We start from the raw sequence: 12,723 nt of genomic DNA, 5'->3' as shown, positions 1-12,723 counted from the left end.
ACCGCGCGTGTCTGCTCAGAATGTGAACAGGTATTTACGTGGCTCTTGCAGACATTCTCATAGTTTGTATCTTCTTCAACGTTGGCTCGCTCCTGCATCTCCGCAAAAAATGCAGCGACGATTTGTTTCTATCTACACCGCTTTTCAAACAACTCACGGGCTGTCTTCTTTTAGCAATTGAGTTGACTGGTACGAGTTCGTACCAATCAACGAAGTTTGTTATCTTGGCTTTATCATTCGGGTGCCTTCAAATCGTGTTGGCGTTAACAAATCACTGCACGGACACGAACCCCAGACAAATGGTGGCATAAAGACCACCTGTGTTTGTTATTAAAAATCTGTGTGTGTGTGCGTAGGCGTTGTACAAGGAAACTAGGGGGGGGGGGGGGGAATTGGGAGCCAATTGTGCACACACACAGGACACATTTGTTACTACAGTCAAAACCCGATTTAACGAAGCCCGATTTAACAAAGTTCCCGATTTACCGAAGATATCTCGATTCCCCAACAGACGCCCATAGGGTTCAATGCTTTTACTAACTCGAAATAACGAAGTCAATTTCGTGATCTGTCCCGATTTAAGGGGAGACGCGGGTCTTAAGATAATCAAAAAACGCGAAATTTCACGTTTTTCAAAATTCACATATTTGGATTAATTGTAGTCTAAGGTACCTGCCTGCAAAGTTTCAATGTCGAATTCAATGTCTAAGCATGAAAAAAATAATATTTACGATGTCCCCGCAGAGCCCTAACACAGCAAGTTCAATGAAAACAAGTGGAACTTCGCGCCCCGCGCGTTTCGCGATCGCTCGTCGGATTGCGGCCATCTTGGTCTTGTTGGAAAGCCGCTTATTTTCCCCACGTCCCCATGCCATTCGTTATCGCGACAACATTGGGAAACGTCCGCATTCCGCGGGTTTCGAAGGCCCCAATTGCGATCGCTCATTGGCCGGCTATTGGCCTATGCCCCTGCTATTGGCCTAAACGCGCCCCTCCGCTCTTTTTCTCCTTTACTTCTTTCCGTTCCCGCGCTGGCGAGAGGTGCGTCGTCTGCTCCTGGGCCCGTCTCCGCCTGTCTCCTTAGGCCTGTCTGCTTTGTTTCCTCCGTGGTCGAGCGCACGTTTTAGTTCCCGTTTGCGCGCTTGCGTTGAATATTGTTGGTTCGTTTTCCTACAAAGTCGCGCGTGTTTTGTTTTGTTTCGCTTCGAGTTCTCGAGATGCCGGACGACGCTCGGTGGAAATCGAGCACGCGGCAAGCGTTCGGAAGGAAAAGGAAGCGACCGTGGAACAAGAAGCCAAAGCTGTCTGCTACAAGTGCGCCACCGCGATCGGCACCGCCGGACGCCTTGGATCTTCAGGAAACATCAGCCGGAGACATCGCGACTCCATGCAGCAGCGGCAGTTTGTCGAGCTTTGCGAGCGCGGTTCGTGTCGACACCGCATACTACTCCACGGCCGAGCAGGCGCAACGAGTCGCACGATCGGACGAATGCAAGCGTGCGCTATCGGAAAAGTCGGCGACCCAGCGCAAATTCGACCTTCTCGGCGTCACCACAGGAGGCCAGACGCGCGACGCTGGGACACAGTTCATTGTAGTGGACATGAAAGCTCTCAAAGCATGGAGAAGGACAATCTGCGTAAGGCCAACGCTGCCCACCAGAGCAGCAGCAATGCAAAGCAGAGGTTCTCCAGGCAACACCAGTGCAAACTGGAACAGCGGGGGACTACAGTACTGGACAGCTGTGAGGGGGCTCCCCTTTCAAGTGCTACACGAACAAAGGCCCTTTTCAGGGCCAAACAAAATCTGCTTTCGGAACGTGCAACCCTTGGTGCCTCTTCCCGTTGTCCCTTATAGAGTCTACTCATTCTTGTATTATTTTACATTGCAGACATTTCTCAGTTTTATATTATTTGTAAAGGTTCTTGTGAACGGATTGCAGAATTTTTCATCTCAATTTGTTCAGATAGAACTATGCTTCATATTGCTGAACATTATTGCATGGGATCCCTTACTCAATTTTATGCAATGAGTGTCAAAACTTGAACTGCAATTTTCTCAGCTTCGCATTTTTCGTCTACATGCCTAGCCTTACGGTTGTTTTCATGAGATTATTCTTCGAGGATTTCTATAAACTTTATACCGCTGAATTCAGAAAAAAGTGAACTGCAGGGTGATGCTATTTTTGTATGACAGTATGGGCCCGAAATTTTATTATTAGTGATAATGTGACCTCGTTAGGCTTTGTAAATAGTGTACTTGACCTAATTAGACTAGTTTTATACAATGATCTATCTTTGCAAAAATATAAATAGCATCATCTTGCATGACAGGTCTTTAGCTACAAATCCATATCACTTATGCAAAAAAATTTGTATTAGAAAGTTCCTTAATGAGTCGTAAGAAAGGACCTAATTAGGCTTCATTATTTTCTTCGTAACCCAAAAAGTAGTTGAGATATTGCAGAACTAATTGTATATTTGAAAAGAGGAAGCCAAAACACATATACACACTAATTTTCATTATAATCCATTAATAAACAAAAAAGTCGATTTTAGAACCAGTGTCTTGCCTTAACGAACTTTTTTTCGGGAAATGAGGGTAAAAAGGTCTTATTTCAAATCCGTGTTCTAGAGAACTCCCAAAACTTTATCGATTACGAGCCAACGGCAACGTCGCGGAGCGAGTCCCGCTCTTTCCAAACTGCGCGCGCAATACGAAAGTTAAAAGTCCGAGTTGAATTCGCCAGATGGCACCAGCAGTAAAGAAGAAAAGCATCGTGTCGCATGCCATAGATGGCGCTGTTGCAATTCGGTTATCTCGTATGCTTCAACTTGTTTTGTGCAATCAGGTATCAGGTCGCTATCGTTCTTCTGCGGATATTTCCCGTGCTTTCGTCCCTCTTTTACGTCAGTTCCTCATTGAGCGCAAGTTACTTTTGCAGGCTCAAGTTGTTAGGCCTGTAGTCAGCCTAGCCTTGCCGTCTTGTGGTTGCGGACGTGGTGGGTGCGAGCAAGCGCGCCGCTAGGCCTAGTGACTGGCGTGTTCGACAGGTTGGACATGGAGCCCCAGAAGAAAAGAAAAAGGCTTACTCTGGACGAGAAAGCGGCCATAATTCGTGCTGTAACAAGTGGACAGAAGAAATGTGACGTGGCTGCAGCACATGGCATTCCAGCCAGTACCCTTTCTACAATATTGAAGGGGAAAGACAACATCCTCCGCACCACTTCATCTGGGAACCTCGCGCACAAAAAAGCACTGAAGACAACCCCCCATGGCAAGGTGGAAGAGGCCCTTTTCGCATGGTTTACGGATGTGCGGGCAAAGAACATTCCCGTCAGTGGTGACCTGCTGCAACAAAAAGCTCGCTCTTTCGCATGCCTGCTGGGTGATGACGAGTTTAAAGCAAGTCCTGGCTGGCTGTCGCGCTTCAAAGACCGGTACAGCATCGTCGGGAAGGTGCTCAGCGGTGAAGCGAGCTGTGTGAACATGGCTGTAGTCGGCGACTGGCTGTCAGAAAATGTGCTCGACATTCTTGGAAAATGCACTCCCAGCGACGTCTACAATCCAACGAGAGCGGCCTCTTTTACCAGATGCTACCTAAAAAAACTCTCGCGTTGAAGGGCCAGACGTGCCATGGCGGTAAGCACAGCAAACAGAGGCTCACTCTCTTGCTGTGCGTGAACATGGACGGCAGCAACAAACGAGACCCCCTTGTTATCGGCAAGAGCGCAAGGCCACGATGCTTTAAGGGCACGAAAAGGCTTCCTGTGAAGTACGTTGCAAACTCAAAAGCTTGGATGTCGCGTGCCATTTTCACCACATGGCTCGAAGAATTTGACAGCGACATGCGCCGCCAGAAAAGGAACGTCTGCCTGTTGCTGGATAACTGCACCGCCCACTACGTGCCAGCGGTTGAGCTCACCAACGTGGAGCTCCGGTACTTCCCTTCAAATGCTACGTCCGTGGTCCAGCCTCTAGACCGAGGGATTATTAATAGCGTAGCGTTAAGTGCGCATACAAGCGTCAAGTCGTTGAAAGGGTTCTTCTGAACCTGGATCTGAAGCGCGATAGGAAGATAGACGTCTTCATGGCGGTTGAGATGGTGGCGGCGGCTTGGAGGGCAACGAGGCAGTCGGTAATTGTCAACTGCTTCAGGAATTCTGGCTGCGGTACGCCAGGCCGCGAAACTGCCGAAGCTGCACCGGACTGCGCGGGCGCCGTGCACCAGCACGAAGATGCCTGGGAGCGCCTTCGCTTAGCGGATGAAGTGCCGACAGGGATGAGTTTCTCCGACTACGTAAACGCCGACGCAAACGCCGTCACGACTGAAGTTCTGGATGACGGGGACATCTTGAGGCTTGTTGGAAGCGTGGAGGGAGTGGCGGCGCATTTACGCTGCGCAAATATGATGCCACCGTAGTTTTCTGGATGCCGCTACGCTACATAATCGATTGTGCCGAAATAAATGTTTGAAAAATGCCTCACCCGATTTAGCGAAGTTTCCGATTTAACGAAATAATTTGCGGCTCCCCTCGACTTCGTTAAATCGAACTGTAGCTCTAAAAATCCACTTGCTCCTAACTGCGCCGTGTTCTGCGATTGGTTGCTCGTGTTGATGGAGACGCTGTCGCTATAGCAACAGCCCACCCTCGCGGGGATAGGGAGTTTGCGTTACACCCGAAGTTCTAGTTTTTCCGTACGAGAACGTCTCTTTCCCTTTTTCCCTTAAGAATGCGTTCGTGAATACCAATTTCTCCTCTTCTTACGATGTTCTTAAGGGGGGACACGGCCCCGAATTAGATTTTTCGTGAAAAGACTCATTTTCAGAATTACACAATTTTGGCATCTATGCTTAATAATGAACACCCTAAAAAAGTTTTATCAGCGTGTGTTGACAAACAACGGCAAAAATTCATTGACTCGCCGGTAACGCACGCGACGAGTGCCGCGTTTGGCTGAACACGGAGAGAACCAGGATAAGCGTCAGTTTCGAAACACGATTGCTCCGCGGCTGCTAGGCCTAGCGTGAATCTGGTGGTCTCATTCGAAGCGTTGTTTCGCGGGCTTTCGAATTCTTCATTTATTTCTTTACCCCTCCCTGCACGGGAAAGCACCTCGTAGAAAACGCTCGTTTTCTATGGGGCGCTTTCGCCCCGTAGAAAAGCGATTAGCAAGAGCAAGGTTAAAGGGGCAGTGCAACAATTTGCGGACTTTGGCTAATTAATTGCTGGAATTAATCCCGGCCACATATAAAACGAAGGACCGAAAACTATTCTTTCCTGCTTGCCCTAGTTTTCATTAAAAAAAAATAAAATAAATTGGTATCCCTGGCACCCCTCAACTCAACATTGAAGTGGCACCAGCTTCGCCTGTGACGTCATTCGGAGTGGCGTTAGTTTCCGGTTGGGTTCTTCTGGCTTCCGTTTCCCCAGCGCTCGCCGGCTCGCCAGGCTTGCCGCTCTCCCGCCGATTCCCGACCAACATGGCGGCATGGGCGGACGGCCTGAGCGACGTCGAGCGCAAGATGCTCGCGACACGGCGGGCAGTCGAAGTCGAGGTCGAGACACCAGGAAATATAACGATACCACGATACTACGGACCACGACCAACGCACTCCGTCAAGCGAGGGAAAGACAAACCGTCCGGGTTGCTCGTGTAGCCGCCGTAGGCGCCTCGGGCGTCGACGGATGACGGCGACGGCAGGTTTGGTTGACTTGCGGTAGATGGCGCCACAAATAATTCATACCATTTTAGCGGCAATATTAGGCTTTTGAAGCGTTTCTGCATGCCTAAACAACACAATTTTTTAAACTTAACCTTAAATCAAGCTTACAATTGCCTAACACTATCACTTACAAAAACCACTCCGAATGACGTCACACCACAGGTTCCATTTGCGGCCACCATGTGGCCGCAGGTTGTGAAAAAAAGTGTTTTTTATTTTGCGATTACGCAGCAAAATAGAGGTATTTTGGGGTAAGATGGGCACTTTTTCTCTTACTTATGCCGAAGTAAACAATATAAAAAATACAAGCTGCACATTCGCTCAGTGTTAAAATCATTGCACCGCCCCTTTAAAGTACGCCGAGCAGATCTACCGCTCGCGTGAGAGCTGCTGGCCGGCAAGGCTTCGGATCAGACCGCGTTTCAATTCTATTAAATCACAATTTATCTTGCGGGAATGCGGTTCCAACTTCTAACGATGAAGTATATACTAAAAGGAATCTTTGGCCCATTTGTTTTCAACTGGCCGAGTTCCGGATCCCGGGCCGCAGAGCCTCAGGCAATCCGACGCTTAACAACTCGACCTCACCTCGGCCGACTTGCATAACTGCTGATGGTTGAAGAATAACAATCCAGTCGCAGGTGATGCAGCGCTTGGAATCCCATCCCCCAAGTTTTTGCGCGCGCTTCCGACTCGGGATACACGGGGAGAATAAACAGAACAAAGGATTGCAAGGTCGACCAAGCTGAACACTCATTGTTGCCAATCGAGTCTATAAAAACCGAAACCAAGACAAAATATAATTTTGTTTGGCGCACATTGTGAGATTTGGTGCATAATGGCGCAAGGTACTGGCTGTGGCGCAGTTTCCACAAAATGGCGCAGACAAATGCGCCTGGCACAAAATGGCACAAATGGCGCAGCCGTTCCACTCCTGCGTGTCCCACTTGTTTGGACACGCGGATTGGAGTTGACAGAAGATGGAACTGGAGCAAATTTACAGTTTGTGATCGTCTGCAGTTCTAGTGGGGAGATCGCGAGGGCACTGCACTTTGCGCCCGTGGGAATGACTCGGCAACACAAACTCTCTGCGCGCCTCTGTTGTCAGTCGGGACTGTGGAATGAGCTTCACGAAGCTAAAAAATCTTTTTTGGAGACATAAGCGCACCACCGTTGATGCATCTGAAGACCTACCAGAACATAGCAGCCAAGACGCATGACACGTCAATGGAAGCGGCAAGCAACGCGATGAAGGGGGTCGCGAAGGCTGTGAGAAAGATGCAGGCAGAGGAGTCTCAAGGTCGAGTACAGGACGACTGAGACAATCTTGACGTCTGCGTCAGTTACGACGGCACATGACAAAAGCGCGGCCACACGTTGCACTTTGGGGTCGGTGCAGTCATCGAACTCGAAACTGGCTTGGTCCTTGATTTCTTCGTGCAGAGCAACTATTGCCATGGCTGCAACCTCGGTCCCAAGAAAGATTCAAATGAATATCAAGCTTGGGCAAAGTCCCATGAAGAAGTCAGCCAGAAGAACTTTGAGGACTCCTTTAACGCGATGGAAGTGCAAGCAGCTGGTGCCATGTTGCAAGCTTAGGCCTCTACGACAAGGATACACAGAAAGAAGACTGCGTCAACCATGTGGCAAAGCGTATATATGCTGGAATGGACAAGGTGAAAAAAACCAAGAAGGGGCTTGGAGGATAAGGCAAGCTCACCAATGTCGTGATGAGAGTTACAAGCTTCTATAAAACCACATTGAAGGACAATGCTCCAGATGATGTAAAGATGCAGAAGGGGGTCTTTGCAAGCTTATTACACAGCTACTCAACTGACGCCGAGCCCCGGCACCAGGGGTGAAGACTCCTGGTGTCACTTCAGTCGCCACAAAGCCCTGGTAGCAGCTGGCAAGCCAAGTGCTCCACGCCCCCATCGGCCAGCCTTCTCAAGGGACATAGCGAAAGAGCTCGTGCCGCTGTACAACCGACTGTCAGACAAGACCCTGCTGGCAAGATGCTGCAGGATGAGAGAACTCAAAATGCCAATGAATCCTACAATGCGCTCGTCTGAAAGAGGTGCCCAAAGACAGAGTTTGCCCAGCCTCCAACACTATCGATGCCTTCTAGTGGGCTTCTGCTGTGCAAGCATGTGCGAGGTGCATGATATATGCCCAGCCGTTGTCGAAACTAGGAATTTCATGCTGGAGGCGGGATAACTGAAGCTGCTTCCTGTCGTACTCACTCCGTCCGCGACTAGACTACGACTTGTTCGCACTGGTGATGTCAGTCCTGTCATCATCACCACTACATTCATGAAGCACGTCGTCAGCGTTGTTTAACAAAATCTCTTACTTCGCAAATGACAACATCAACCGCATCTTTTGCGCTTGCAAAGGCGATCGCGTTGCTAGTCACGGGTAGGGACAGATTGCGCACGTTTGCAGCGTACGTTGCAGGCCCCACTTCCAACTCCCAGAAGGCATCCCCACCTATCCAAACTTTGGCCTGAGGAAACCTCTTAGTTTGCCGTCACAGTTTAAGATCCCGCACCATGGAGACTCCACTGGAGCATCTACCGCTCCGACGGGTCGAACTGGCATCCAACAGAACAGCGTAGTTGTTGGTCGCTTCTGGGTGAAGGATGGCTATAAACGAGCACTGAAAACCTAAACTTTACGGATCACGCGTGCCAATACAAAAGAAACAGTTAGCGCTCCAGCATGATCGACACTCAAACGACGTGCGACTGTGAATCGTGCGAATAACTGCTAAAAGAAGCCGCGACTGGCCGCAGGGAGTGATCTGCGAGGCTCTTTCAGTGGCCTCCAGAGTGCCTCTTACAAGAAGAGCCGCCACCCCCAGGAGTCGAGCGCACTGCGCGCTGTTCACCGCCGTTTATTTGGGTAAAATTTGAGAATTGCCATTAATAGTACTCGTTCATGCAAGTAAAAAAAGCGAATTTGTAAAATGAGTGCACAGAATAGCACAATGGTACAGGTACAGCTGATGAACTAGTAACAAGCAAAGGCTTTATTGATATTGCGACTGTTTCGTTTTTGTCGGGGTTCGATTATAAGTCTACCACCCCCCCTTCAGATTTTAAAAAAATTGAAAAACGAGTCAATTTACATTTGTGTAAACATGGTACATGCAAGATCCCGCTTCGAACTCTGGGGTCACGGGAACCGACATTGCATGCGCAAATCGCAGACAAAAGCAAGGGGAATTGCTGCGAACTGTCATGTCACGGGAACAGATACCAAACATTGCGCATGCTGCAGATCTGAATGTCACGGTACACAGAGACATAGCCAGGAGGAGAGCTTGTGTGCCTCCACACCTGTCCTTTCGAGAGGCACAAGAAGCAAGCAGGGAGAGCGGCGCAAAAGGAAGAGGACGGCCGCGGCCCAACGCATCGCGTCGAGTATGTCGGGAGGCATTTCTTAAACCTAATACTCGGGGAAAGCAAGAGCAATAATAAACAGATTACGAGATTGGCATCCACTAAAAAACAACTCCGCATTATTAAAAAAAAAAAAAAAAAATTCTGTCCTTTTTGGCTTTATCTAGGAAAATTACACGTCAAATATTACGACCTAGTTCTGTCAACAATGGTCCAACAAACTTAGTAACGCACCAAGTTGCTGAAATCTGATGACTCTGACACACCTATTGAGCCGCAACCAACGCTACGTCAAGGCTACGGCATTAGCGTAGCCAACATTGAGCTAAACGTCATCATGAGTGCCCCTTTTCTTGTTTTTATTTTTCCGGGCAAGCGTAACAGGCGACGTCCCCAATGTTACCTCTCTGTGCTCTGCACTTACACAGCACGCTTCTTGGGAGCCGTCTCGTACTGCCCTCTCCCGCATCATTACTGCCGTTCTCGTCTCGCCGTTGGCGATTATTGTTCCTCGGAGTTTTGTTCACACTACGTGCACAGAGCGATGCTGCGGTTGTGCCAACATCAAATGCTGTAGAAACCAAAATGTGGACAAGAGAGTTGTGCAGACGACACTTGCACCTGGCACACGCCCGGCCCCATCCTGCCCGCTTTTTGACATATCATACCACGTGATAGCCATGGTTTTGGCAGCCAAAGGCCAATGTTGCCAGACAAAGCTGAAAGTTTGGTGTCGACTTCTGCTCACGTTTAAAGCAAGATTGAACAATATACAGTATTATTTCATTAACTCAAACACGCTTAATTAAAACTTCCTTTTTATTCCAACTGACACTGTGGTCCGGTCTACACTATTTGTATTTCAATGTACAAAACCTCCCGGTAATTCAAACGCTTGAACGTCTGCGCCGGTTAATTCGAACATCCCGCGCCGCCGACCGTGCCCTCCAGGAGCGGGCTAACTCGCGCGGCGGCGCATCCGACCCGGCTGTGTGGCCGCGCTCTTTTGTGCACTTTGCTACTCTCCGCGACGAGCGGTCCTGTTATTCTCTTTCTCGCACGGTGACTGTTTCACGCCGCTGCTCTTCGGTGTTGGCTTGCACTCCCGCGTTGCTGAGGAACAGTGCGCTATCGGAGGCCGAGCGACTGACGTTATCTAGATTCCAAGAGTCATGGTGAGCCGGGGCACGTATCGCTCACCAAAGGACCTCAAGACGAAGGTAAAGACACTGCAAGAAGTTGACCAAGGCGCCCTTTCCAAGACTGAAATAGCGAAGAAACACAATATCACGGAGAGCACTCTATCAACATACATAAAGAACAGGGAGGCCACCTTCGCTGGATATGAAAAGGAGCATAAACCTTCCAGGAAGAGCCTGCGGTTGTCAGCGCATCCCCAGCTTGAAGACGCTCTCATGTGGATGGATATAAAGAGTTTAGAGCAGAAACCTTCCACTGAGTGGGCCAATAATTGCAGCCAAGGCAATGCGAGTTGGGAAGCGAGATTGCTATTGAAGAATTTTCGGCATTACACGGGTGGCTGTCACGGTTTAAGGAACGTCACGGCCTTACTTTCAAGACTGTTTGTGGCGAGAAGGCGGACGTGGTCAGAGCCAGATGCAAAGAGTGGCTATCCGGGGAGCTGAAGGAGTGCTTAAGCAACCGGAAAGAATAAACACAAATTCGGGACGCAAACAGACGATACAACTCTTTCCGGTTGCTTAAGTATTTACCAACACGCTCGTTTTTGAATGTTAATGAAAGAGTGCCTTGCGTCCTTCTCGCTCGATGTTTAATGCAGACGAGACGGCGGTATATTACAAACTGCCCTTGAACAAAACAATCACTTTTAACAAAACAATCACTTTTCAATGCGACGAATGTGCTGTTAGAAAAAGGAGCAAAGAAAGGCTTACGGTAACTGTGTGTGCAAACGTGACAGGCACAGAGCAATGTTGATTGCTCGTGATCAGAAAAGCTAAGCCTCGCTGCTTCAAAGGTGTGAGGACCCCTCCCATCTATCACTTTGCAAACAGAAAGGCATGGATGACCATGAATTCCTTTTCAGACTGGCTCCATGCATGTGATAGAAAATTTGCTTCAAAAGGCCGGAATATTCTGCTTTTTGTAGACAACTGAAAATTTGCTTCCAAGGGCCTACATGCGATTCGCTTGGTGTTCCTGCCAAAGAACACAACATCAGTGCTGCAGCTAATGGATATGGGTGTCATTCAGAACTTAAAAACCTTGTAGCGAAGGCACATCGTGGAGAGGATGCTTTGTGTCTATACAGCGAGAGAAGACGCACGCCATCAATCTTCGACGCACTTCACATTCTCTTCACCACGTGGAACTCCATCAAGCCGGAGGCCATTGCCAATTGTTTTCGGAAATGCGGCTTCGGCAAACCTGTAGCTGGAGGAGACGTGGAAGAGGAAGCGCAGATTTCGTCTGCCGACGACTGCTTTCCTGACAGCATCAGTGGTGTACATTTGAACCTCTTTATAATGAACACTGATATAGCGAATTATCGGATAGAGCAAACTAACCACGAAATTTGGTTGGTCATGCTTTATTTGGATGGGCTTCTTAGTTATATAATGGAACCAAAACTGTGAAATCTGACTGACGCACTATCAGTTATAGAGAAGCAATTCCTGGTTTTCTTGTGTCACAAAATACCACGAAGGTTATTAAAAGTAGAAAAAATACAAAAAGTAAATTCTAAACGAAAAATTCCGAAAGTTTGGACTGCCCGATGTGCAAATAAGCGCGTTTCGGGAGGTAGCGTCACCTATGAACAGAGTGAACAACGGCGGTTGCACCGCGTCTGGCCTCTATGCGAGGCATCAAGAACCAATGCAGACTAAAGCCAACCGCCAACCACGCCACTCGTAGCGGAGCTGCAAATGGCAACGAAGCTAAAAGCTGTCTCGCTGGAGACAAAAGTGAAGGTTTTGAGGGCGGTGGACAGCGGTCTGAAGAAAAAACGTCCCTGCGGACTTTGAGCTTGCAGCAAGCACTATATCTACCATCCTGATTGAAGACAATCAAAGTGTTATACAAACACCGTCAAGACTGACTGAAAGAGTCTTAGGCCTTGCCTCGACCCGGATGTGGAAGAGGCCCTGTTGTCATGGTTTAAGGACATAAGGGCGCGAAATCTGCCAGCGTCTGGTCAGCTTCTTGAAACGAAAGCCATCAGTCTGGCGTGTCTTAGGCCATGACGATTTCAGCGCAGTGGTTCCAGGTAAGAGGCTCCAGCCCAAAATCACGTCTTCAAATAAATGGAGTAATAGATCCAGCTAACGTTCCTCGTGTCGCAAATTAATATCCTTGTGTTCAGATCTATTTTTTTAAGGGAGGATACGGCCCCGAAATTCCATTTTTTTCCGAAAATATGCATTTTCAAAAAATATTATATTTGGGTTCACTATGTTCTGAAGCATAGTTTCAGAAAGTTTTATTTATAAATGCGCAGCATTTATTTCGCAAAAAATTATTTTCGGCAAGGTCGAGGCCGCGCGCGGCGACCCGCCGAGCGAGCAGACGGCGAAGTTCGGCATTTTCAAATTAGGCCTACTTCGCGCTCG

General features: G+C 48.6%; 1 protein-coding gene and 1 pseudogene across 1 annotated transcript in view; one reads left to right on the top strand and one right to left on the bottom strand.

Moving 5' to 3' along the window:
* Window positions 1-12,723, bottom strand: part of LOC8040305 (ATP-dependent RNA helicase me31b) — a 58,984-nt gene that overhangs the window by 12,232 nt on the left and 34,029 nt on the right. The window lies entirely within an intron of this gene.
* Window positions 3,670-4,421, top strand: LOC120849580 (annotated as a pseudogene).

The sequence above is a fragment of the Ixodes scapularis genome, unplaced genomic scaffold (genome assembly GCF_016920785.2).
Source record: "Ixodes scapularis isolate PalLabHiFi unplaced genomic scaffold, ASM1692078v2 PGA_scaffold0__279_contigs__length_252992795, whole genome shotgun sequence".
Classification (NCBI taxonomy): Eukaryota; Metazoa; Arthropoda; class Arachnida; order Ixodida; family Ixodidae; genus Ixodes; species Ixodes scapularis.
The sequence above is the reverse complement of the archived record's forward strand: the minus strand, read 5'-3'. Positions and strand labels throughout refer to the sequence as shown.